This window comes from Aedes aegypti, chromosome 3 (genome assembly GCF_002204515.2).
Source record: "Aedes aegypti strain LVP_AGWG chromosome 3, AaegL5.0 Primary Assembly, whole genome shotgun sequence".
Classification (NCBI taxonomy): domain Eukaryota; kingdom Metazoa; phylum Arthropoda; class Insecta; order Diptera; family Culicidae; genus Aedes; species Aedes aegypti.
This window is the reverse complement of record NC_035109.1, coordinates 361693576-361719270: the sequence shown is the minus strand read 5'-3', so window position 1 is coordinate 361719270 and position 25695 is coordinate 361693576. Positions and strand designations below refer to the sequence as shown.

At 38.9% G+C, this 25695-nt stretch overlaps 1 protein-coding gene across 4 annotated transcripts in view; it reads left to right on the top strand.

Annotated features, from left to right (window-relative positions):
• LOC5568519 (AF4/FMR2 family member 4) overlaps positions 1-25695 on the top strand; it is a 492113-nt gene that overhangs the window by 209078 nt on the left and 257340 nt on the right. The window lies entirely within an intron of this gene.

Genomic DNA, 25695 nt, shown 5'->3' with positions numbered 1-25695 from the left:
AGAAATAAAGCCCCAACAGAAAATGTGGATAGAGTAAGGTGGGGCAAAAGTTCGACCTTAGTGGTATAATCAAAGTTACCAGGAAAACAATAGCAGTTAAAACAAAACAAATACCATAGAGTGAACCGTCAACATATTGGCTATAATTTTGCTGAACAAACTTGTGTCGAAATATTTATTCATTTTTAGTTATAACAGTTTCAAAATTAATAGTCTTATTCGAACTTTTGCCCCACCGGTGGGGCAAGAGTTCGAAAATAGTGTGGGGCAAAAGTTCGCTGGCTAAAACACAAAATATCGATCCTTTTATGATAGACATATATTACACCAGCCGTAAACTTAAGTTTGACGAAAAATACACACTAAATTTTCATCAAAAAATTGCCCAAACCCGGGTTAATTGTATTATACTCAAAAATAACAGTTTTTCACAAAACTATATGGAAATGTAATATTTTGGCGACAATTTTCACACGATCAGACAAATTTAACTGAATTTAAAGATAATATGTGGATTTTAGGCAATTTGACAATTTTTCCGTGATTTTATACATGGGTCGAACTTTTGCCCCGCTGATTCGAACTTTTGCCCCACTATGGGCCAAATATTGTTTTCAAGCATCTTTGCAAAAACTAATACACCTCAACGCAACGCCCTTACATAAAATATTGAAAAAATTTTTATCTTCAATTGGTTCCATGCAACGAAAGTTTGACCAAAAATTACAATATTCACGTCGAAAAACAACAAATAGCCATAACTTTTCCAAATCTCAATACATTTTTATGATATTTGGATTGAAAGTCTCTTACTTGAATAGCATTCGAACCACCATGACATTTATAAGGTTTGTTTTGAATTGAGCCGGAAATCTCAAAAAGAAACTCTTACCCCACTCGAACTTTTGCCCCACTTTACTCTAATACTTAAACGGCTGACTTTATGTCATGTTAACAAATGGCAAAAAAATGTACTCCAAGTAGTAAGAGCATTGATTTTTAATCAATTTATTAAACTTTTATTTTGTTTATTTATAAATTTATTAATCATAATTTTATAACCCAAGTAAATAAAAGAAGTTTGATAAAAAATAATTATATGCATTTTTTTTTCAGCGCCTTTCTTTTTACGGACTTGATTCAAAATGCTACGTCCACTAGCTAGGACCCCTCCCTCCCCCTCGTCACACTTCGTCACAAATTCGTAAATACCCCCTCCCCCCTAAAAAGCTACGTCATTCATGGACGACCCCTTAATGAAACCTAAAAACGGATTAATCTTTTATGAAACATGAAAACGGATTAACATATTTGAAAATATTTTAAACTTAAAAAAACAACCGAAGGTTGCTGAAAATCTTAAAGGCCGTGATGTAATTCTTTTTGAAACATCTACAACAAAAGTTTATTCTACATTTTTTGTTCATTTTTGTTATGATTAATGACCATATTTCTGGAATTACCATAAGTAATGATAAGTTCTCTAGCGTTCCAGGAAGCCATAAAACAGCATTGAGTTCCATTTTGTCTCAAACTCCAAACATATTCATATTCCTCCCACTCAAACTTTGTATGAAGGCTTTGTTTGAAAATTTCATAGGAATGTGTCAAAAAACTTCCAGGGAAAGACGATAATTCTCGCTTTTTGACTTAATGCAGACTCTTAGAATTGTCACGATTTTATAGTTCAAGCTCGGGACAACTAACTCAGGTGGATTCATTTGTGATATTAATAATTTAAATGGTATTATTCAAGTTGGTCAGGCTTGATAATACTCTTCAAAATCTTCAGAGCTCGGTAGCAGCGGTGGAGAAGCGTGCTTTCTTTGCCTCTTTGTGAGGGAGCGCAAAATACTAAGCAGAGAGGCAACGAAAAATGAGCGACGAAGATGCGACGCAAACACAATGGAGACAAATTCCATAAAAAAGAATGCCACGAGGCGAGGCCTGTTTTGTTCGAACGGGTCACGCAACCGTTCTGTTAAGGTGTGAGTTAGGACGAAAGAGTACCAGAACTAATACTTACATTTCGATGCACTCTCACTCGAATCGTTTAAGGATTCGTGAAGTGATTTCTGAGTTCAATTTTTACTCCTCAGAAAAAAAAAACCTATAAATCGCCTTACTTTTGCTTTTACTTTTGCTTTAGTATCTAAATCGGACAAGTTCGACATGACTTTGCTTTGTACCAGTTGAAGTTACTACTTGGGTCAGGAAGGACCAATCAGCATCAGTCTTACTTAACTTTATAATCAGTTGGAAATATATCCTATTCAAGATTACAGCACACATGGCTGCAAACACTGAATTATTACTTCACGTAATTATGATGTTCAACAACACCATCAGCTGTGAGGATATACGCATGGCTGGCCTATCCCCCGTTACTTAATAGGCATGTAAATCACCCGGAATGAGCTAATTGGACTTGATCGATAGCGCTGCACTCTCCGCACCGTCAGTCAGCACTCCGCTCTTTTCTGAAACGAACCCCCTATTGACCACACACACAGAACAAAGTCAAATGTCACAAACCGGAATTCAAAGTGACTGTCAAGGCTCCACGGGCTCAATTACCTAGTACCAGCATCGCACAGCACGTGGCGCAACATTGTAATGTAAGGTACCGTAAGATGGGGTATCTTTGATAGTGTGGGAAACTTTGATGGTTCGACTTCCACCATCAACTGGGTTAAGTAAACAAAATTTGTTTCATTTAAGAAAAACGAATATAAAAGTTAGGAGTATTAGTAGCGCACTTTATGTAATAGTTATTTTCGTTGGAATCGTGTACTTTTAATGCTTTAAAATTTATGGGATTTTAACATTTTTCAAACGCTTTCAAACAATCGGTCTCAAATCTCTAAGCTAATAGCATTTTTACAAATTGAATTCATTTTTTTAAATCACAGGCACAAATTCAGTACAATTTTAAGCGCCTAAAATTAAATTAAAAATATGTTATAAATTCAAATTAAAAATCTGTTTTGAATTCAAGAATAATAAGATTTCACAGTTACCCAATACAACGGTGCCTACACCTAATTGCCGCATGCATCGCACTTTTACACGCTTGCAGGAATCGAAAGGCATGCCAAGGCGCACCAGTTGAACTTGCGGCTCAGGGAGTTAAATTCTTGAACGAACATGCTAACACACATCTACCTTCCGTTATAATTGTCGTCATTTGTCGACTATAACTAGGATTTAGTTCGCTGTAGAAGGCACAAAACGTCATGTCCATTTACTGGCGGCGGTTTGTGACTTCAAACCACCCACCAAAGACACCGCTCGGTTAAATGTATAGGCATTGCCCTCAATTTCAATACTCTATGAAGTTATGCCTCAAATGCCTTGCTTAATTCGACTTCACGTTGGACTGTTGGTCGATTTGTTCCTTATGAACGCCCTGATCTTCCTCGAGCCTCTTCTTCCATGGAACATGGTTTGCCAAAGTGAATGCGCGATCAATACCAAAACAATTGTTGGTTTTGCGTTGTATTAGAGTGTTTTCAACTTTTTTGCAAATTTAAACTCTTAGAACTTATGAGTTTTATGTTCGGGGTACACTATAACCCGCAGGCTTTAAGGAAAGCTTGCTATGCTGCTGATAGAATAGAAGTGTAGGGAAACGGTTTCCTGTTCGTTTCTGGTTCTGGCAAGTGCTTAGAACGAATTGTTTTTAGTGAGATTAAGAGAGGAAAATAGAAGCAAGTGAAAGATACAACTACAAAGTACGAGGAAAACGACGGTATATTGGTTTGGATCTAAAATCATCTTAGAACTCAAAACTTGATAGTACATAACAGTTATAACTTCATAAACCTGTATTAGTATTATGCTTGTACGTTTCTGAAAGATCAATCGTTACGCTTGTAGCGCTTGTAGATCTGATGACAATTTGGAATAAAGTCGTTTGGCATAAAGTTGTTTGACATAATGGTCATTTGGCATAAAGTCATCTGGCCTAATGAGTCTGAAATCAAGGATTTCGTAAGATGACATTCGTTTTTGCGTTTCAATTGAATTCTACAAACGATTAGGCTTATTTTGGAGCCAATTCATGCAAAAATGACACCTAATTCGACAATCAAGATCATATAAATTAATTAAAACATAATGTAATTGCCACTAGTATTTAATTATTTATCCTGAACTTTCTCTTATTTCATATAGGGTAGAAGCACCATACGTCAGTTGTAGCCATAGAGAATTGTACACCGTTTTACATAGCCAATCAGCATGAAACCGTTTGTGTTCAGTAGATCACATTCACATGATAGAGCTACATTCGTTTTTATCGTCCAAATTGATTCAAAACATTAGAAAAAAATTCATTTTCCTTATAATTTTAACTCCCATACACCTAATTTGGCCAGGGCACTCCCAATTTGGCCACTCTCATGAGAAATCAATGCGATTGGCCAATTTAGGAACCGAAGATAAATCTCTGACCAACGGGATTTTCATGCGAAACAATCGTTATAGCTCACTTTTGATATTTTACACACATAATATGAATTGAAAGCTTGCATTTGACATATTTGTAGTATAAATACGGCTTCCCATTTAATTTTTATTGACATTTTCTCTAAGGCTGGCCAAAACCGGTGCTTTTACCCTATTAGTTATTCTTTTGAGTAGCGCAATTGGAATAAATTTTCACATTAAAAATTTTGATATATTTAGCACAAATTTACCCTTCTTTCACACATGTCAAAATATAATGTAACCATAATAATAAGGACTGTTCATTTTATCCAGCTTTTTACGCTAGCTATAAAACAACAGGGGGTGATTCAATATTGACATTTCTTGCCAACAGTTTTTAGGTTTTCAGTTCAGTCTTAGTGGGCTGTAATTAGTGTTTGTTGATTCAAGTGTCAATAATTTTCACTTGTTTCAGAATTTCTTCGTATTCAAATTTATGTTTATAACTCGACTATTCTTCATTTAATAACGTTTCAATTATATAATTTTAGGTGCCTAATCAAAGGAATTGACTGGACTTCTAACTTATCATTGGCATTGCATTGATAATCTCTGGAATATAGATACAGCCCTTTCCGTGGCCCTTGTAGTTTTTCCAAGACAGATGCTGTTTATCGATACCGCCCCTCTGTGCATAATCATTGTAGCTGAATTTTGGAAAAATTTGGTATCGGAATTAAAGATTTTGGGAGGATTGAGCTCGTCGAAACAAAAATTGAGGGCTAAACAAAAGTTAATGATGGAATTATATATGTAATTTGATATTGACTCTTAGAATAAGTTATTAGCACTATTAAACGTACGGACCGTCATAATTAATTTAAGGCCTGATAACTCTTGACCAGGTTTAACTATCGAGACAATCCAAGGTAGAGGAAAACTTATCGGGATTAGACTGCATCTATGGCTAATAAGCAGCGTATGGTTGAGCAGTTCTCGATGTCCTTGTCGTGTTTTTCAGTGACATGTTCTCAAGAGTTATTCTATATTTCGCTTCAATATGTCGCTTAAAAAGGCTTGTAACAAAATGAATGTGTAGCATTTTGTTCAAAATTATCACTTTTTGTTTTGAACGGCATACTTAAACATGATTGGATACCGATGCACTAGTTGTAATAATAAAACAATCAGTATTGAGTCCGTCCGTAGATCCTATTTGTCTCAATATGCTATTTTAAATTTCTCGATTATCAACCTGAAAATGAAGGTAAAGCGTGAATAATGAAGAATACTTAAATACTTCTCTGATTATGAATGCCGGAAAATAAAAGTGAACATTTGATGACAAACAAATTCGTTGTCAACATTGAAAGTTAACCACAAAGCTTGCTTTGATTGAGCTATAAAAAAATATAGTGTAGGCAAGCAATGTTAGAAGGGGGTGATTCAAAATTTATAGCACGCTAGCGTAAAAAGCTGGATAAAGTGGACACTTTGGACATGCAATATCTTTTTAAATTATCAATGAAATCGAAATCGGTTTTCTGTACATCGTTCGACTAATATTGTACAATGCTGTGGTAATAAAAAAGTTACCAAAATAAGATGATTTCACACTAATAAGGCACAACGTTTAGAACGGTCGATTTTTGGAGGTTATCAAAATCAAGGATTATCAAAAATCGGCAGGAAAATTCGACAATTTATATTTTTTATTTTCAAAAAATAGTTGTACTTAGAAAGCATCATCAATTAGAAGCTTGCTAAAAAATATCAAGTTTTTTTTGGAGAAGCAATTTTGCAGATATCATAAAATCATTTTTTATCATTTTTTAAAGAAAAATATCTTAAATTTAAATGGAACTGATATGAGTAGAATTTTAAGGTTTAAAGTACGTCCAGACGGAAGTAATAATATAGTATTTATAATAAAAATAACTTACGCCTTCATAGAAATGCTGATTTAGTCCCCACGTCATATTTTAAGCACAATAGAAAAACAAATAATTTATTTTCAGAAGACCACTCAAAGCACAATGACAACCATCAAGATTGGGAACACTGCTTGAATTGAATCAAATTTATTTTGCATGTATTATTTTCAGAATGTGTTATTCTGAGACAACCTATCAAAATATTTTGAGAAAAACGCTTACAGTTTGCTCTAGATCGATAAACATGCGTATATAATTTTAAAAGTATGGGATTTTTCAATAAAACGACCAAAAAGAGTAAATTTGGTACCCAAGAATGCGGTTAAAACTCAAGATTTTGCTTTTTTTTATACATATATAGTTTCTTAAGTAATCTAAACCAGTTTTGAACACGCTTATTACTTTACTTTTTTGCTGGTAGTAAAAAGATGGTGTATCAGCAAATTTGACCATAAGGAATAGATCACTAAAGTGACTCAGCGTCAGGAACTGATGGAATATTATTGATGTTTTTAAAAGCTCTACCTTAAGTTGAATAGTAAAGGATACCAACATACAATTTGTTCATTAAATTTAGGATTTTTTTCATGCGAAAAATAATGCTTAAACTTGACGAACAGTTTTTCTTAGGAGTTTTTGCAAAAACTATTTAGTTCTTCAACCGAAAGCATTTTGTAAGTTTCTGTATTTTCATAACATTGTAGAATAATAGTTGAACGATACACAGAAAACCGTTTACGATTTCATCAATAAATAAAAAAGATATAGCATAAACAAGGTGTCCATTTTATAAAATGAACAGTCCTTAGGCATAAACACTGTTGATTTAAATTTAAATGAATTCAACCTTGTTTTGCACATTGGCTGTTCTTTAAAGTTATTGTCCTTTCGTTTTACTTTGTTGCGATAGTTGTTGACGTCGAATTTTCTATTGCTTTAATCATAAATTTTGCCTTCTTTCTAACATAGGCTGTTCTTAACATTAATACTGTTATACAGAGTTGGGAAAAGTTCTGAGAATCACACTACAGTAGGCAAGCGTAGCGAATCACAGTCACCGGAGCCAGTGAAACTCACGCGTATCGCTGCTGTAGGCAAAATGCCTTGAAAATAGCAAAACACCCGTTGCTAAGGGCAACCCAAAACTACTGTAGAAAAATGTTCTATTTCCCGTTGCATTTTCCGCATTTGCAGCCTTCAATGACACTCCTGATTTAGAAAATTCATGTACCCAACATAGGCTACTTGATGAGCTTCACAATTTTGAACTACTGTATTAGGTATGCAAGAGATTTCAAGCATTCCCAGCACTGCTGTTATAAGATAGTATTTAGTAGGACTAAATGTTATACATTTTTATACTTTGCTGTTTTATCTATTCCTACAAGCCATGTTGTTAGAATGATCATTACTTTTGAACCTGCAAATATTTCAACATATATTTTTTACAAACATTTGATCTTGAAACAAATTTTCCCTGATAATAAATCTTCGAGCTGTTTAGTAGAATACCTATAAGTAGATGAAAAAACCGAATTTAGTACTATACCATTTAATTCCACTAGAGTTTGTATCCTTTGACAGATACGCGTATTTCGACCTCAACTGTAAGGCCGTCTTCAGTGTCGTGTACTAGACTTGAGTCTAGTACACGACACTGAAGACGGCCTTACAGATGAGGTCAAAATACGCGTATCTGTCAAAGGATACAAACTCTAGTGGAATTAAATGGTATAGTACTGAATTCTGTTTTTTCATCTACTTAAAAATTACCTTCTTTCGATAATATATGGTTCACTTCCCATATCAAATTAATGTTGAATTCGTTAATTAATTAATCGTTAAAATTTTCCATAAATACTTTTCTTTATGTGTTATTTATTCGAGTTAGATCTATGGCCTAAGCATTATGTAGTTTTAGGATATTATATAATACCTGTAGTATAGTGTAGTATGTATGTAGTATATTTAGTATAGTATATACTAAAATCTTGATAGAATTTAATTTAATAAGCTATTATAGATATTTAACTTAAATCTTCTGAAAGATCACTGATTTTGCTTAAATTTGAAAGCCTATACTTCAAAAAAGTTCTTGAGCTCGTAACGTTTCAGTTAATATTTTTTATCAGTCTATGCGGGTAGAAATAACCCAAGTAGCACGCGAAACATCCTTCAAAGAAAACATTCATAAACCTTCGGGTTCATTGCTAACGATTGTAGATCTGAAATGCTGACTCGTTAGATAATAGTTGTTTACGGTACAAGTCCTACGAGGCTTGCCGAGTAGGATAATTACGACAAGTACTGTGAAAATTGAGTTCTGCAACGAGTTACGTACAACATTTTTGCAATTTCGTAGAAGACCACTTGAGGGTATCAAAAATTATATCGGAATGCATTCACCATTATTTTACAATTGCTGAAAAATTGTTGTGTTATGATTAATTACGCAACTCAAAACAGTTGCGTAATGAGAAAGCGTTGCGTAATGAATCATAACAGCACTGGTTTCAGTTGCGTAATGACTATTCCTGCACTGCATACTTTAGTGCAGGAAAGTAGGCCGTTTCATGACAGATTGGCGTGATGAAAAACAGCCTATTACAATGAGAAATTGCTGAAAAGAAATTATCACTCCATTAGGTTTCCCAGTAAACACAAACTCGTATACGATAGCGCATAAGAGTACAAATGTGGAGGCGATATACGTACATTCGCCATAAGGCTGCGTGCAAGATGTATGTATATCGCCTCCATATTTGTACTTTTATATCCCATCATATACGATGGTGTGTTTACTGGGTTACCGTCAAATCAATACTGGAGCTCATTCCATTGAGTGTAGTTCAAAGCCAATTACTTCCATACCCTCAAAATTCACTTCTGGTGCTTTTGGTTAATATAGAAAAAAAAATGAAATTTTAATTGCTGTCGCGCCTGTCACCACAGCTATATGTTTGAATGCGCCATGAGACGTTGCCATCGACAGTCACGGCCACTGAGCTGTATAAGCAAATCAACTTCAACCTCGTCAGAGGTGGCTCTCCTGTGTGACTTTGTCATCGCTGAACCCGCACTAGTCATTGGTAGGTGCGGTGGCAGCAGCTCGCGATGATATATATATGAATTTAAACGAATTAGACATCACCGATTGGATTGGTTTGTTGTTTCCAGGCGGCCAGAGGAATCCAATAATCAAACCGCAGGGGCACATTTTGTCACGGTTTCGTTTCCGATGATTGCGACTTGGTTCCTAACTGAGAAGTAACCTTAATGGCTCACTTAGTATCGATCTCCCGGTTGTGTGGAAGATCGTGTCACAGTAGGGGTTAGATATTGTCAGAAGTCGATTTAGAATGTTGGGGGTATGGAGGTAATATGCAAAATTAATCCGATTTTGTGGAGCCGATTGAAGGGAACACCTACTGAGCGAAGGTGGGATTCGATTGTTCTACCATGCATTGGAAGTTGCTTGAAGTTGAATGGTACTGTATCACAAGATTGAGTGTAATTTTTTGCAATCTTATATCACAGCGTATCATATGAAGTTTAATAAGAGGGGCTCTAATATATCTTAAGCTCACAATGTTGAACCCTTCTAAATATGCCTGAATTCAGTTTCCAATTTAGTTTAAAAAATATTTTGCCCTTCTTTACTTCATATAGGGTGCAGAACCACTTGGACACTTCCATGATTCACTTTGGCATTAGGGTTTTTCTCGGCCGAATTATCTGAAACTTTGCAGTAAGAAGCACTTCAGTACGACGCATATTCTGGCCAAACATGAGCTCTATAGCTTTCAAAAAACCTCACTGCCGAAGTGAATCAAAAGTGCAAAGAATAGGATCCGACTCCCTACAATAAGGTTTTTTTATAAGACGCTGCCACCCAACGGCAATTTCTCAGCAGTTGTTTATGGGATGAAACTGATTTTTCGTATGTGACTGGAGCAAATTTCATCATGCGATGGGCTTAAAGTGGGTGACAGTGTCTGACAGGAAACCTGAATGTAAATCTATCTCTTTCTCCTCCGTTATCCAGATACAGGAGTCCTAGGCTGAACCTTAAGAAGAAATAATGGCGGAATAGCGGAAAAAAAAATCGAAAGAATCCGTGGAAAAACCACTATTTTTAGGAAAACAAGAAATACTGTATCAATTTCAAGAGTAATCTCTAATCTCTGGAAAATTACTCGAAGAAATTTGCTGGCAAGATACTCTAAGAAACCCATTGAAAGAATGCCTATTGGAATTCTTTAAGAAACCTTTGGAAGAATTTATAAACAGTTTTGAAACCTCCTATTCATTTAACATCATTTTGGAAGATCGTTATCCCGTGTCTGCCCCTCAAATTTCAAATACCTGCTATTTCTGTAATTTAATTACCATCATTCTGTAATTGGATTACCATCATTTAAGTTCGAATGGAATCTACTGGTTGTCTAGTTTTTTTTTAAATCTTCGGAATTTTATCCAATTGAGTTATTACATGAAGTACAATGACGAGAAACGAGATATGCAGACGATTACATTCGAGCTAAAACAAAGGCAATCTGTCGTGAACTTTCTTTCATTCTCTGGTCGGATACGGGTTAAAATCACACAAGGTATTTTTGTGAGAATGATGGATGTTGAGTATCTGTTTCCTACAGTGAGAAAAAATTTAATATATACAAAATAATTTACCTCAGTACAACCAACATGCCCTGAACGAATTTCGCAAAATTTCCACGCCAGACCAAATCTACCATTACCGAACGGAACGCAAATCGATCAAAATGTCACGGGTTGATAAAGATTTGCATAAACTACCGAACCGGCACGCTCCAGAGAACACGCAACAGTAGCACAGTGGAAGGTCAACATCGTGCTCAATTGCTAAATTTATGTGCAATAAGTGTTGATATTTTTCGCAGCAATCACAACGATACTGGACGGCCAGCCAGCAGCCCCAAATCAGTTCACTGCACACTGGGCCAAAAACCGAATTTAGCCAGACAAACCCTCTGGCGCTTTAATAGTGCATTTGATTGGGTAGGTTTGGATTATTGATTAGTACCAGGAATTGCAGAATTCGTTCTTAATTGATTTCAAAGCACGATCAAAGCATGTAATAACAAGCACGATATACAGCAGCAGCGAAGGAAAGCTGCAATGAGAGAGCGATGATAAAACCCATTTTTCTCGCTTATTTTCATTTGGGGGTAGATGTTTTAATTTACTGGCATGATAAACAATCCTCGAATATCCTACAGCAATAGGGGCTCCCATGTTTGGAGTTTGTTTAGATGGGTTATCATGCACTGTTATCCCTCCATATAATCAGAGCTGTAGCAGTAGACGATAAACAAACTCTCATAATGTGCAGCGGATCATGATTGTTACAGAGAGCAATAAGTGAGAGATACTCTCAATTTTCTCAGAATCCAACCCCTGACTTGTCTCGGATGTATTTTATCTTTATTTAGAATTGAGAATTTGTCGTATTGGTTGCACTTTTAAACATTTCTTTTTGTTTCGCGTCCAACAGCTTCGAAGGAAAAGTTTTAGAACACAGTTTCCAAACAATAATAAGCAATGGAAAATTACTTTATTGTGCGTTGAAATTACGATTTTACTCGCTTCAACATGTCAGTAAATTCACATGATTTTTTAAGCGTGTACTATTTACGTCGAAATCTTAAAATATTTCATTATTAACACCATGCGTTAGGAAAAGTCTATGACTCTCGTGTGTTAGATATATGAAATATTATTTTAAATTTAAATGGATCAATTTATTTGGTCAAATTATTGTAAAAAAGTCATTATTTTTAATATCGTTTTACTCAAAACGTTGCAATTTTTTGCAAAAACCTATTTCATCTAAGAAATGTTAGAATTTTTTCTGGACACATATTTTGATTTACAGTCAAATAATATTCGTATCTCAAATTCGAGTTAGAGACCATAGTAAAAGTGTGTGTTCATGCCTAGCTCGATGGTCCCTTGGATAGCAGTTGCACTCGTTTTGTGTTCTATAACTAGATACCTAGCCTGACGGTCCCTTCAAAATCGAGTTATGGCGAATTAACTGTATTTGGGATACCGTGTACTCCCGTTGATTTGACAACATTTTATCTTATCACTTTTTTATTTGACCTCCGCTAAGTTGCACATCTTTCAGATTAAAAGTGGTTCGGACGTCATTTAGCTCATGGAACGGAGTAAAATTAAAAGGAACTTTATGAAACGGAATGCAAAATCAAAACAAAATAGCGCAAGAGGTAAACAGAAACACGTTTTTCTTTTGTACATAGAATTACTAGAAGTTCGAATTTAAAATGAAATTCGATGATTTGCATGAGGTAACGTTCAGATGAACGGGTGTGCACTAGGGTGCGGCTTATTTTTCAAAAGTCATCAAGACCACAAATTTGTGTGCTCTTCTGAATTTAAATCTCATGAAAAGAGAAACTTCAAAATTTGAAGCAAAAACATTAACATTTAGACGTGGCGCAAGCGACTTGAAGGTGAATTCCCAAGTCTTAAAAAATGACTTTAACAGAAGTGTTCATAACTTTGTTTTTTTTTCAATCAATTTTTAAATTTTAAGCATCTTTTTTTATTAAACTAAATTTATGAAAACATTGTAGAACACTTAATTTGCAAATAGACGCTTATATTGAGCTGTTCGGTAATCCAATCCGCATGGTTTTTAAATTAATCAACTCATTACGCATGGTAAAGATGGACAAATTATGGGAGAAATTATGAAAAAAACCACGTGCTCGGCTGGGATTTGAACCCAGGACTCTTGTATGCTAGACGAGCGCTTTACCAACTAAGTTACCGAGCCACTTGGTGACCCAATAACTGAGTTGGTTACAAGTTTAGAATTCAAATCCCTACAGACCACGCGGACCCCTTCCAATAACCCCATATTATTTAACATAAATTGCATAAAAACATGATTTTTTTTTTGAAAAACGCCAGTTAAACAGTATCTCTAGAGCTGAAACTATTTTTTCTCATTTGTTTAACCTTTAGAAAACTCTTTGCAATAATTTTTGAACAATTTTGTAACAACGATATTATTGTATGTGTTAAAAATATATGCACTACTCAACTCGTTATCAAAACGATATGCTTATAACAAGATGCTTGCTTTTGTTTTCTAGTCGAAATCTAATTTCCAACAATACAAAAAACTAAACTAATTCAAAGAAATTGGATATTTCCAAACATTAATCATGTTTCTGGGTAATTTTTGTTGAATAACTATAGCTATTCTGGGTAGTTTTTGTTGAATAACTATAGTTTCTCAACAAAAACTACCCTTATAAGTCAAAATCTTTTTTTAGCTAAATGAGTTGAATACACAGATATTTAGATGCGGTTGAGTATTCATGAAGTTATGGTCAAACAAAGACATTTTTTAGTAAAATTAGGAGCATAACTGCAATTTTGCAAAAAATTGGAGTAAACTACTCTTATACTCTTATTCTAACTTATACTAGTTTGGACTTCAAACAAATTTGGTGTTTGCAAAGTTTTTATTAATTTAATTTTTGAAAGAATGGTGCTAGAAATTTCAAAATTGGTTATAAGATAACGGAGATATCGGACTGAACATTCACGAACATTAGGCAACGGACAACACGGAACACCCAGTAGTCCAGTGATGAATTTTTCGTTTGACGAAAAGTTTCCACCGACTGGAGCGGGAATCGAACCCACTCTTCGTGGCATTCACAATACGCCTAAACGACTGACGCCGCTAACCGCACGGCCACGAAGCCCACATTTTTTTTTTTTTTAAAGCCAATTTTTATAACTTGAAAATTCAGCTTCAAGATGTTTGCGCCACCTCTAAATCATACCATTTTCAGATCAAACTTTGAGATTTCTCTTTCTATGTGATTTGAATTCATAAGAGCTGTCGAATTTATGGTTTTGATAACTTTCGAAAAATAAGCCACACCCGGTAGGGGGAGATCCCCCAGTGCCGGACAGCACCCAATACCGGACAAAGTCGAAACATTGAGAAATCATGGTCCAATCAAGATGGTGTATTAGTAGAAAAGAAAGCTATTATGTAGCGATTATGTTTGCGTAGAATAACACATCCTTGAAATATACATGCCTTTTAAAAAAGTAGAAAAGTTTGAAAATCTTTTAAAAAATGGACGTATGCTCTTAATTTTGAGCCTATTTAGTAATTATTTTGAATATGGAAAAATACTTTGGATCCCGCAAGCATGATCGAACATAATCCTTATTTGATAGTATGAATGTATTTTGTACTCTAATTGAACTAAATATTGACAAATTACAATTTTGGTTAAGCACCTCCTGTTCCTCAGTTTCGGACAGCTTGATTTGTTATATAATATCATTGTAATTATTGCATCAGTGTCTCAAAATACTTTCATTTTTCATGGGTTTCGTCGATCATGGTATCAAACATGCAATAAAAATAACAAAAATGAACATTCAGAACAACATCGTAAAATGTGCTACTTTTCATCAAATATGAAAGAGGTTTTTGATAGGCATCTTGCAAACTAAGAAAAACTCAAATTATTCTTGTAAATGTTGCAAATGCATTGAATTGGTAATTATAAACTATTCCTATAGTATACACATTCAATGATGTTCAAATTTACAGAATTTTAGGCATTTCAAGATCGTGTTCCAGCACACTGTGTTGACCGGTTGTCTCCGTTCACGCGTTCGAGTTAAACCAGGTGTTTTTCCGAGTTTTTCGCGGTTTTCGCGATCGAAACGCGTGTGAATCTGTGGTTGCGGTGGTGAAGAATAAGTGCACAGTGAAGGTTTGGTGAAAATCGGTGTTAAACCGGCCGAAAACGGCGAAAAAAAGTGACACCCACGTGCTTTGAAACGGCCAAACAAATCGCCGTCAGCCGGCTCCCCGGCCGTTCTCATTCAGCATTCGGTGGTGCACAGTGTGCTTGAATTGTTTTTCGCTGAAACAAAAAAAAAAAGTGTCGGAAGTTTGGGAAATAGTTGGAATTGAGAAAGTGAGCGATTCTCATCAGGGGTTCACTACAGTAGTGTCCAGTAGTGTCTACAGTGCGGCACAAAATTTTGGGAACGCCTAGGCATCAGTCTCTACGTCCGAGGAGAAAATAAGGTAGGATCTTTCCTTTTATCTTTTCATCGCCAATTGGGGTAGGTAACGGGTGACCGTTGCCAGTGAAAGTTTTTTCCACGTGAATCAACATGGCGGCCGCTAGTAGCGGCGACCCAGGTGGGACTGTCAAACGTAGAGTACCGGAGTACATGGACCCAACGAACCAATTTGGTGAGTTGACGTTCCTGCAACTGTCTGGGAAAAACGGAGTAGCGTTACCGATTAACCCGTACATTACCGGGAAATCGGTTGAGGCATGTGCCGGCGGACCTATTGAGAGCGCGAAATCCGAAGCGCAGGGAACAAAATACACCCTAAGAGTTCGCGACCCAGCCCAAGTAGCCAAGTTACTTAAGTTAACGAAGCTAATTGATGGGACTGAGGTAGAGGTCGTCCCTCATCCCAATTTGAACATTAGTAGATGCGTCATTTCCTGCATGGACCTAATTCAGATGGAGGAAAAGGACATCTTGACGGAGATGATTAGCCAGAAGGTGATTCGTGTGCAGCGTATCACCCGAAATGAAGGTGGTAAAAGGGTCAATACACCGGCGCTGATCCTTACGTTCTGTAGGACCACGTACCCGGAGTATATGAAAGTTGGCTTGCTCCGTGTCGCTACTCGCCCCTACTTTCCGAACCCGATGCTCTGCTACGGCTGCTTCAGCTACGGGCACACTCGTGTTCGTTGCCCTGGACCGCAACGCTGCGTCAATTGTTCGCAGAACTTCCACGGGGAAGAATGCGGTGAAGCTCCCTCGTGCCGTAATTGCAAGGGTGATCATCGGCCAACCAATCGCCAGTGTCCGGTGTATAAAAAGGAAGTGCAAGTGATTAAGATTAAAGTGAGCGAAAACCTGAGTTTCCCGGAGGCCAGAAAACGCGTGGAGCAACAAGCTGGTAGCTTCGCCCAGGTAGCAGCCCAACAGAGCGTTTTTGAGAGGAAGCTAAAGGAGCTGGAAGCGGCCATGCTCCAAAAAGATAAAGAAATCGCCCGGTTGCAGGAAGACAACAAAAAGAAAGAGGAGAGGATCGAGCAGATGATGGTTTTCATCAAGCAGGTCAAGCAGCAGTCTAACCCAGAGAGAGTGCATCATGTGAGCGAAACCGTCGTCGCTGAGAAGCCCCGCCACAGCCGAGAGCAACGAGTGGCCCAGTCGACGGCTGGCCCAATGACACGCTCAAGGAACAACTCCCCGGCCGTTCAGGAGACCAAGCGCGGAAGACCTCCAAAATTTGTATACCCCAAACCAGCCACCTCGCCAGATACCAGCCCGCCCCCGAAGAAGACCGCACCCACTACCCATGACCTGACTCAGATGGAGTATTCCGGCGAAGAGTCTGAGGTATCGGAGACACCCCCTATCCAGCGTCTTCGATAACCCCACTCTCGAACAACGTTCGGAATACAACGACGACCTTTGCACGAACACTGACAACGAGACTTTTCGGTTCGGAAGTAGGGAAAGTGTAGTACCTCTTCCGACGCAAGTACGGCAGGCTGAAGGAGTCATCCGGGACGTCTTACCCCAACCCGTTGATAACGAGTTCACCTCCGTAGCCGACGGACCCAACGACTATACCACGACACTACAAACTCAATCGGCACCAACATCAAGAAACAGCATCTCATCCAACAACCGACGCACCGACGATACTACACAAAGTCTTTCCCCAGTGCCAGCTATTGCCGGTGTTTCTGGAAGCAGTCGTGTAGTAGTTTCGGCAATGGCTGGCACTGTGGGGCAAGACGTCCCACAGGTCAGTCTCTTGAATTCTCAACCACAAACAGGTACTGCCGCGCCTGCAATCTTTTCAGATGCCCACCATACCACACCAACCGCAGCAAATCCCAATCAACAGCAACCAACATCAACCAATCGTCTCGCTATCAACAACCGCACCGAAGAAACTACACAAAGTCTTTCCCCAGTGCCGGCTGTTGCCGGTGGTTCAGGAATCAGTCGTGTAGTTGTTTCGGCAATGGCTGGCACTGTGGGACAAGACGTCCCACAGGTCAGTTTTCGCTTATCCCTACCTCAATCAGGTACTGCTGCGCCTGCAATATTTTCAGGCACACATCAAACCACACCAACCACAGTGAATCTCGATCGACATCAACCAGCATCAACCAATCGCCTCGCCAACAACAACCATTTCACCGACGATACTACACAAAGCCTTTCCCCAGTGCCGGCTGTTGCCGGTGTTTCTGGAAGCAATCGTGTAGTAGTTTCGGCAACGGCTGGCACTGTGGGACAAGACGTCCCACAGGTCAGTCTCTCTACTTTACCACCGCAAACAGTTGCTGCTGCGCCTGATTATCTTTCAGGATACATCGCATCACCCCTATCTCCCGGAGAAGGCCCTTCGAGAGTTCACCGCAGAAACATTACACAAAGCGCTTCCCCAGTGCCGGCTGTTGTCGGTATTGGCAGAACTAGTGTAATGGTTTCGACAGCAGCTGGCACTGTGGGACAAAGCGTCCCACAGGCAAGTGACAGTTTGGTTCTTTCGTCGTCAGAGGCTACCGCACTCCCTCTATCTCCCACAACAGACACGCCGACCAGAAGAACATCAACCTCATCATCCACCACACGATCAGCTACGGATAGTCGCTCCGGTGGCTGTTTCGCTCTCCAGTGGAATATCCGTGGTCTACGCGCCAACATCAGCGAGCTAAAGCTTCTCATCTCCGACCTCGAACCGTGCGTCGTAGCTCTGCAGGAGACTAAGGTGAACCAGACGGTTGTTCCGCCAGACTTCGTTGGCAGAAACTACACGTTGCTGCTACAGTCGACGAACGCCAACTACTGGCAACATGGTGTCGGCCTTGCCATCCGGGAAGGCATACCGTTCGAACGCATCCAAATCGATACCTCTCTGCATCTCGTTGCTGCTCGCCTTCACGCGCCGATCCAGGCAACTGTTGTGTCGATATACGTTCCGCCTAGTTCAGCTCAGTGCCAGACCGCACTGGATGAATTATTCGACCAGCTGGAAGGCCCGATTTTACTCCTCGGGGACTTCAACGCTCATCACATCGCATGGGGATCGCACCAATCAAGCGCGCTTGGGCGATTCATAGCCGAAACAACCCTGACGAAGCAAATGGTGATCTTGAATGACGGCTCAGCTACCCGCATCGACCCAGCTTCGGGTAACACTTCGGCGATCGATGTGACCATCTGCACAGAAAGTCTGGCTCGGAGGTTCACCTGGCGAACCTTAACAGACACGCACGGTAGCGATCACTTCCCGATTGCAGTATCCATACCTGGGTGGTCGAATCAGCGAACAACGCGACGAAAATGGCTGTACGATCGGGCTGATTGGGAGCTATACGAACGGATTACAGCAGAAACCATCCGCCCAGAGGTCGAGTGGAATGTAGGAAGCTTCACCGAAAAACTAATTGAAGCAGCGTCTAAGTCCATCCCGCGGACTAGTGGCCGAATCGGTCCGAAAGCGGTACCATGGTGGTGCCCCGAGGCAAAGGCGGCAATTCGTCGACGACGAAAATGTCTTCGATCACTTCGACGTTTACAGCAGGTAAATCCAGATCAACCCGAAGCGTTGGCGGAATTTCAAGCAGCGAAAGCGGAGGCGCGAAAGGCGATTAAAGAAGCGAAGGAGAAATCGTGGGAAAACTTCGTAGGGAAGATCTCCCCGCACAGTACAACGACCGAACTGTGGCGCACGGTTAACACCTTGCGTGGAAATCGGCAGAAACGCTCAGTTATCCTCAAACGGCCTAACGGTTTCACGGACAACCCCGAAGAAGTAGCGGAAGAACTAGCGACGTACTACGGCGAAAGATCGGCGACGTCCAGCTACCCTCCATCGTTTCGGATGGCGAAAATGGCAGCTGAGAGAGAGTCCATAGATGTTTCGTCTAATACTGGCGACGCGTACAACGTTGACATCACCCTAGCCGAACTTCTGTGGGCTCTCGACAAAGGGCGAGGTGCCTCGACAGGTACCGATGGGATAGGGTACCCGCTGCTTCAACGTCTTCCCGTGTCCGTAAAATTTGTACTGCTGGAGCTGCTGAACAAGATCTGGCGCAACGGTGAGTTTCCTGCCAGCTGGCGGAACGCTCTCGTTGTCCCGATTCCAAAATCGAACTGCCAAGATTCCGGTCCTGCTGCTTTCCGTCCTATCTCGCTTACCAGTTGCATGGCGAAGACACTCGAGCGAATTATAAACCGTCGTCTAATCACGGAGCTGGAGTCGAACGGACGACTTGACAAGCGTCAGCACGCTTTTCGTGTGGGACGCGGCACAGACACTTACTTCGCCGAGCTCGAGAAGTCTGTACCGAACGCCGACGAGCACTGTTTGATAGCATCTCTGGATTTGTCGAAGGCATATGACACCACCTGGCGACACGGTATACTTCGCTCCCTGAAATCATGGCGGATACGTGGTCGGATGATGAATCTTCTGCAGAGTTTCCTCTCGGAGCGAACGTTTCAGGTGTCGTTGGGTGGTTACACGTCCAGAGAACAAAAGCTGGAAAATGGTGTGCCGCAGGGATCAGTGTTATCCGTAACGCTGTTCTTGGTGGCGATGCAGCCTATCTTCCGGGTATTGCCGAATGGGGTCGACATACTCTTATACGCCGACGATATCCTCCTCATCGTCAAAAGAGCTAAAAACGAAGGGCTACACACGAAATTACAGGCCGCCGTGAAGGCTGTCTATAAGTGGGCGAATAGTGTTGGATTTGCCATGTCTGCTGCCAAGTCGCATGTATTCTACTGCAGCCCGAATGCGCGTCGGGAGCCTGCGCGGAACATCATGGTTGAACAAGTCTCCATCCCGAAAACCAACCGGCTGAGGGTTTTAGGGGTCACTTTGGACCGTACCTTAACATTCAAACCGCATTGCAAAATGGCCAAGAAAGCATGTGAGTCACGGCTGAGAATACTCCAAATGATCGGAGCAAAACTACCGCGAGGCAATCGGACAAGTCTACTACAAGTCGGATCGGCGTTGGTAACAGCAAAACTGACGTACGGTATCGGATTGGTGAGCCGAGGAGGTCCAGCAACATTGCAGACCCTCGCTCCGGCTTATAACAAAATGGTTCGGTTTGCTTCTGGAGCGTTTGTCACCAGCCCGATAATTTCGGTCATGGCCGAAGCGGGAACCCTACCATTTGAACTGCTAGCGGTTCAGTGTGTAGCGAGGATAGCAATCCGTATTCTGACGAAGAACAGTTGTAACAACACTCTTCCCTTGATTCGACGCGCTTCGGAACGTTTGGAGGAACTAACCGACGCAGCACTCCCTGCTGTCGGTCACCTTGAGAGACAGGGCGATCGTGCTTGGAATGAACGGAAACCTTCGATTGTGTGGGACGTGAAGAGAAATATTCGAGCCGGTGACCCTCCGGAGAAAGTCCGCCCAGTCGTCCAACAACTTCTGTCGACACGCTTCCGCAACTCGACCGTCGTCTACACTGACGGTTCAAAGCGTGAAGACACGGTAGGAGCCGCTTTTTATAACAACGGCATCTCCGGAACCTTTAGTCTACCGAAGGAGTGCAGCGTTTTCTCTGCAGAAGCGTATGCGATCAAGAAAGCGGTTTCAATTCCAAACATTCGGAACGAGGTGGTGATCCTAACGGATTCGGCGAGTTGCCTGCAGGCCCTAGAGGCCGGATCTTCAAAGCACCCGTGGATTCAGGAGGTTGAAAACATAGTGCGAAACAAAAACGTTCGGTTTTGTTGGATCCCGGGACATGCTGGCATAACCGGAAATAATGAAGCCGACCGCTTGGCCAACGAAGCTCGACAACAACCGGCTATCGACATCCCTATCCCCGGCGAAGATGTACTGAGAGCGACGAAAGCAGCCATACGGCGCCGATGGGATTGCCAATGGTTTAGAATAAGAGATAACAAGTTGAGAGAAATCAAGCACGATACCAAGAGATGGACAGAACGTGGCAATGCTGCCGACCAACGCGTGCTAACGAGGTTGAGAATCGGCCACACCCGGTTCACACACACTTTTCTTTTGAAAAGGGAATCTCCGCCTACTTGCGAGTGTTGTGGAACCACAATTGATGTGCGGCATCTTATTCTGCACTGCAGGAAGTTTGATCACGAAAGAAGAAGATACGGCATCGATACGCTAAGCTTGAAAGAAGCCCTCGATGACAATCTAGAGAGAACAACGAGGCTGTTGAAGTATCTACACGAAACAGGATTGTACAAGACATTGTGAACATCGAAAATGAATATCGTCATGTAAATTAGATTGAACATCTTTCACCGACACGAATGCACCCTTCTGGTGTAAAGTGTCATTAATAAACAAAAAAAAAAAAAAAATTTCAAGATCGTGTCCGGTATTGGGTGCCACCAGTAGAAGCATTAACCTAAGGATGCTAATGTCGCTACTGTTTGTGTTACCAACATCTAGTTTGCCACGCGCTGACAGCTTGAGTACCGGTCCTCAAAGTGTCAAATAAATTTGGAAATCATCCACTACAACATGGCATCGAACAAACAATGAAAAGATACCGTTAAAGGTGATAATAAACTAATTCAGTTTTGTGAGAACAGCGCCATTAGCGTTCTACTACTAATATTTCTATTGTGCCACCTTTCAAGATCGATCAATTTGGTACTATATCATCAAAACACAATGTCAAAATTTATATTTATATTTTCAAATTTATTTTTGTACACTACAAAATTGATAATATTTATCATAAATGGGTAACACAAGCCTATAAAATCAATATTTTTCGAATTATGAATTTAGTGGCTTAAGTGTCCGGTACTGGGGGATCTCCCCCTACTCGGCCACGGTCTCTGAATCCACAATGAACTTTTATATAAATATATAAAATAGATTTGTTGTTTTAATTCTCATTGAACTACATAATATCGAAACATCTCCCGTGAACAATGTCAAAGGCAATCGTATCATCATGCGTATTAAGAAATCAGATGTCAAAATAAGTTTGTTACCAAACCTTTTTTTTGTTTCATAAAAAAATACTTAAGTTCGATTCACTGTATCTCAGCAACTGGTTGTCCGAATCAGTGGAAATTTGGATAACGAACTATAAATAACTATAAATTATGTCTGTAGTGAATTCATTGTATTGCCGTAATTTTCCAAAAAGTTTCAGAGAGTTGTTCATTTCATTTCAATTTTTATGATTTGTCAAGGTCATACCAGACAGTTTTCCTTGACTAACAATACACAATTGAGAGGCTTTAAAGCAAAGTTGTGTATGTGACAAAAAACTTCTTTAAAAAAAATGGAGTTTGAAGTGTTTCAGCATATTTTGATTTCATACAAATTTTATAGGAACCAAAAAAAGCCAATCTTTTACAAATTATGTGTTTTTTCAGTTTCAATGAGAATACGTTGAATTTGAAAAAGGTAGTGTTTTGATTTCTCCGTAAGACTAAAAAGCCATTTGCTTAAAAAATCATTTTAAATACCACTCAAAATCTTGGGAACAATAGAATTTTTTAACTTAAAACAGGCCAAAATGTCACTTACACCACTTTGCGTTTAGATTCTTCAATTCACACAACATATAAAAAATCTTGTAATGTAATTATAAAATGTTACTATTAATAAATTAATATTCATATGAAAAAGTTGATCATTTTTAATTAAGATATATGCCAAATATATCGAACTTTGACTTTGGTCGATGGAATACAGTATGGGTACTATAGAACTGTAATAATATTTCGCAAAAACTTGCATCATATTGAGTAAAGTTATATTAAAAATGAAAAAGTCCGCGGGTACAAAGCAAAGTTATGCAGAAGGTGGCCCAGATTAATTGAGGGTTGGTTCAGGATCTTTCTTTGATTTGAGCATAGCGTTTCATCGTGCCTGTCACACGATATATACGAATGCGAAGATGAGAACTTTGGCAATGACAGCTCACTGTTGATAACTATAGAAGTGCTCTTGGAACACCAAGTCGAGAAGCAGGTTATGTCTCAGTGAAACCGTCATGCCAAGAAGAAAAAGAAGAAAGATATGTAAAAGAATGACTTTTTATAAAAAAATGTGCAAATCCAATATTTTCCAATATCAAAAATGTTTGTGTTTTCATCAGTACACGCGTGGAGTTTGAAACAAAAGATCTTACGATTCTAACGAAAATATTAGGAGAAAATGATTTAAATCAGACCAACAGTTTTAGGCAATATTTTTTTTTAAGATGATGAAGGTCGTGAACGATTATATTTTTCATTGAGAGATTTTTTGTCATATACTTGCTACTAAGACGTAAAATATCTTTAAACAAAATGTTTCAGAAAGTCCAAATTAGAGAAACCCTGTTTCAATTTGGACCCCCCATATTCTAATTCCAACAACTCCATGTTTAATTGTTCTCTGCTGTGGTAAGGACTGTTCATTTTATAAGGTGGACACCTTGTGCATGCTGTATCTTTCTTATTAATCATTGAAATTTCAATCGGTTTTTTGCACATCGTTCGACTAGTATTGTACAATGTTGTGATAATATAATATTCACACGAATATGGAACAACGATTAGATCGGTCGATTTTTTTGAGGTTATCAAAATCAATGATTGTAAAAAATTGGCTAGAAAATTCGATAATTTATATTTTCTATTTTCAAAAAAGGCTTGTTCTTCGAAAGCATCATCAATCAGAAGCCTGATGGAAAAAATCAAGTTATTTTTGGAGCAACAATTTTACAGATATAATAAAATCAATTTTTCCGTATATTTTTAAAGAATTTTTTTTAATTTCATGGGAATTGATATGAGTAGAATTTTTTGTGTAAAAGTACGTCCTGACCGAAGTCCTAATATAGTATTAATATGAAAAATAACTTACGCCTTCATAGAGTTACTTAGTAAGTCCCCACGTCACATTCAAAGCACAACAGAAACACAATTGTTTTATTCTTAGAAGACCTATCAAAGTACATTGACAATCATCAAAATTGGCAACACTGCTGTAATAAAATCGATTTTATTTTCCACATATTATTTTCATAATATGTTATTCTGAGATTACCAATTGAAAAATTCGGAGAAAACTGTTTACAATTTGCTGTAGATGGCTTCGTAGCCGTGCGGTTAGTGTCACCAAGGCACTTAGCCGCATCGTGCTAGGGAGTGTGGGTTCGATTCCCGCCTCAGACCGAAAAACTTTTCGAGAGGAATGTTTTCCGACTGGGCCACTGGGCGTTGCATGCTAGTCCGTGGTCTAGTGTGGTGCTTCCTTCAAAGGGCAAATTGCCCACTGGAAGCATTAACGTGTAGTGTCTAAATATGCATGATTTTAAAAGTATGAGACTTTTTAGTAAAACTACCATAAACAGTAAAATTTATACTTAAGACTGTAGTTTAATCTCACGATTTAGCTTTCGTTTATACTAATATGGTTTGTTTAGTAATCCAAACTAGTTTTGAACACGCTTTTTACTTTTCTCTTTTGCTGGGAGTGAAAGGATGGTGTATCAGCAAATTTGGCCATAAATGGGTAAATCACTAAAGTTACCTAATGTCATAGAATGGTGGAATAAAATTGATATTTTTAAAGCTTTACCTTTAGTAGAATAGTAAAGGATACAAACATACAATTTGTTCATAAAAATAAAGATTTTTGTTTTGCGAAAAATAATGTTAAACTTTGACGGACAGCTTTTTTTAAGAGTTTTTGGAAAAACTAATTAGCTCTTCAACCAGAAGCATTTTCAAAGATTTTATATTTTCATAGCATTTTAGAATAATAGGTCAACGATACACAGAAAACCGATTACGATTTTATCAATAAATAAAAAAGATATAGCATAAACAAAGTGTCCACTTTATAAAATGAACAGTCCTTAGTATAATATGATTCCAATCTGCTAGCTTTTCAGTTTATTGAACTTCTTTTGTAGAAGCAAGCATTAAAATTCATTGGATAACAAACTTCAATTTAATGAAAGTCAAAGTTAAATTGAAATGTAAATGTGAGAGAAAACAAATTAAAGTACATCCCAGTCTAGTTCAATATTTAGTATGATTCTTTGCAGTCATGTTTTTTTGGATCGTTTTCGCCAACTACTTGGGATGCAGATTGATTGTGGTATTGATGTAAACATTTTTTGAGTATCGGAATTATTGATTCCTCCGTTGTTCGATGGTCTACCCGTTGTCCATACTGCAACTTCTTTGG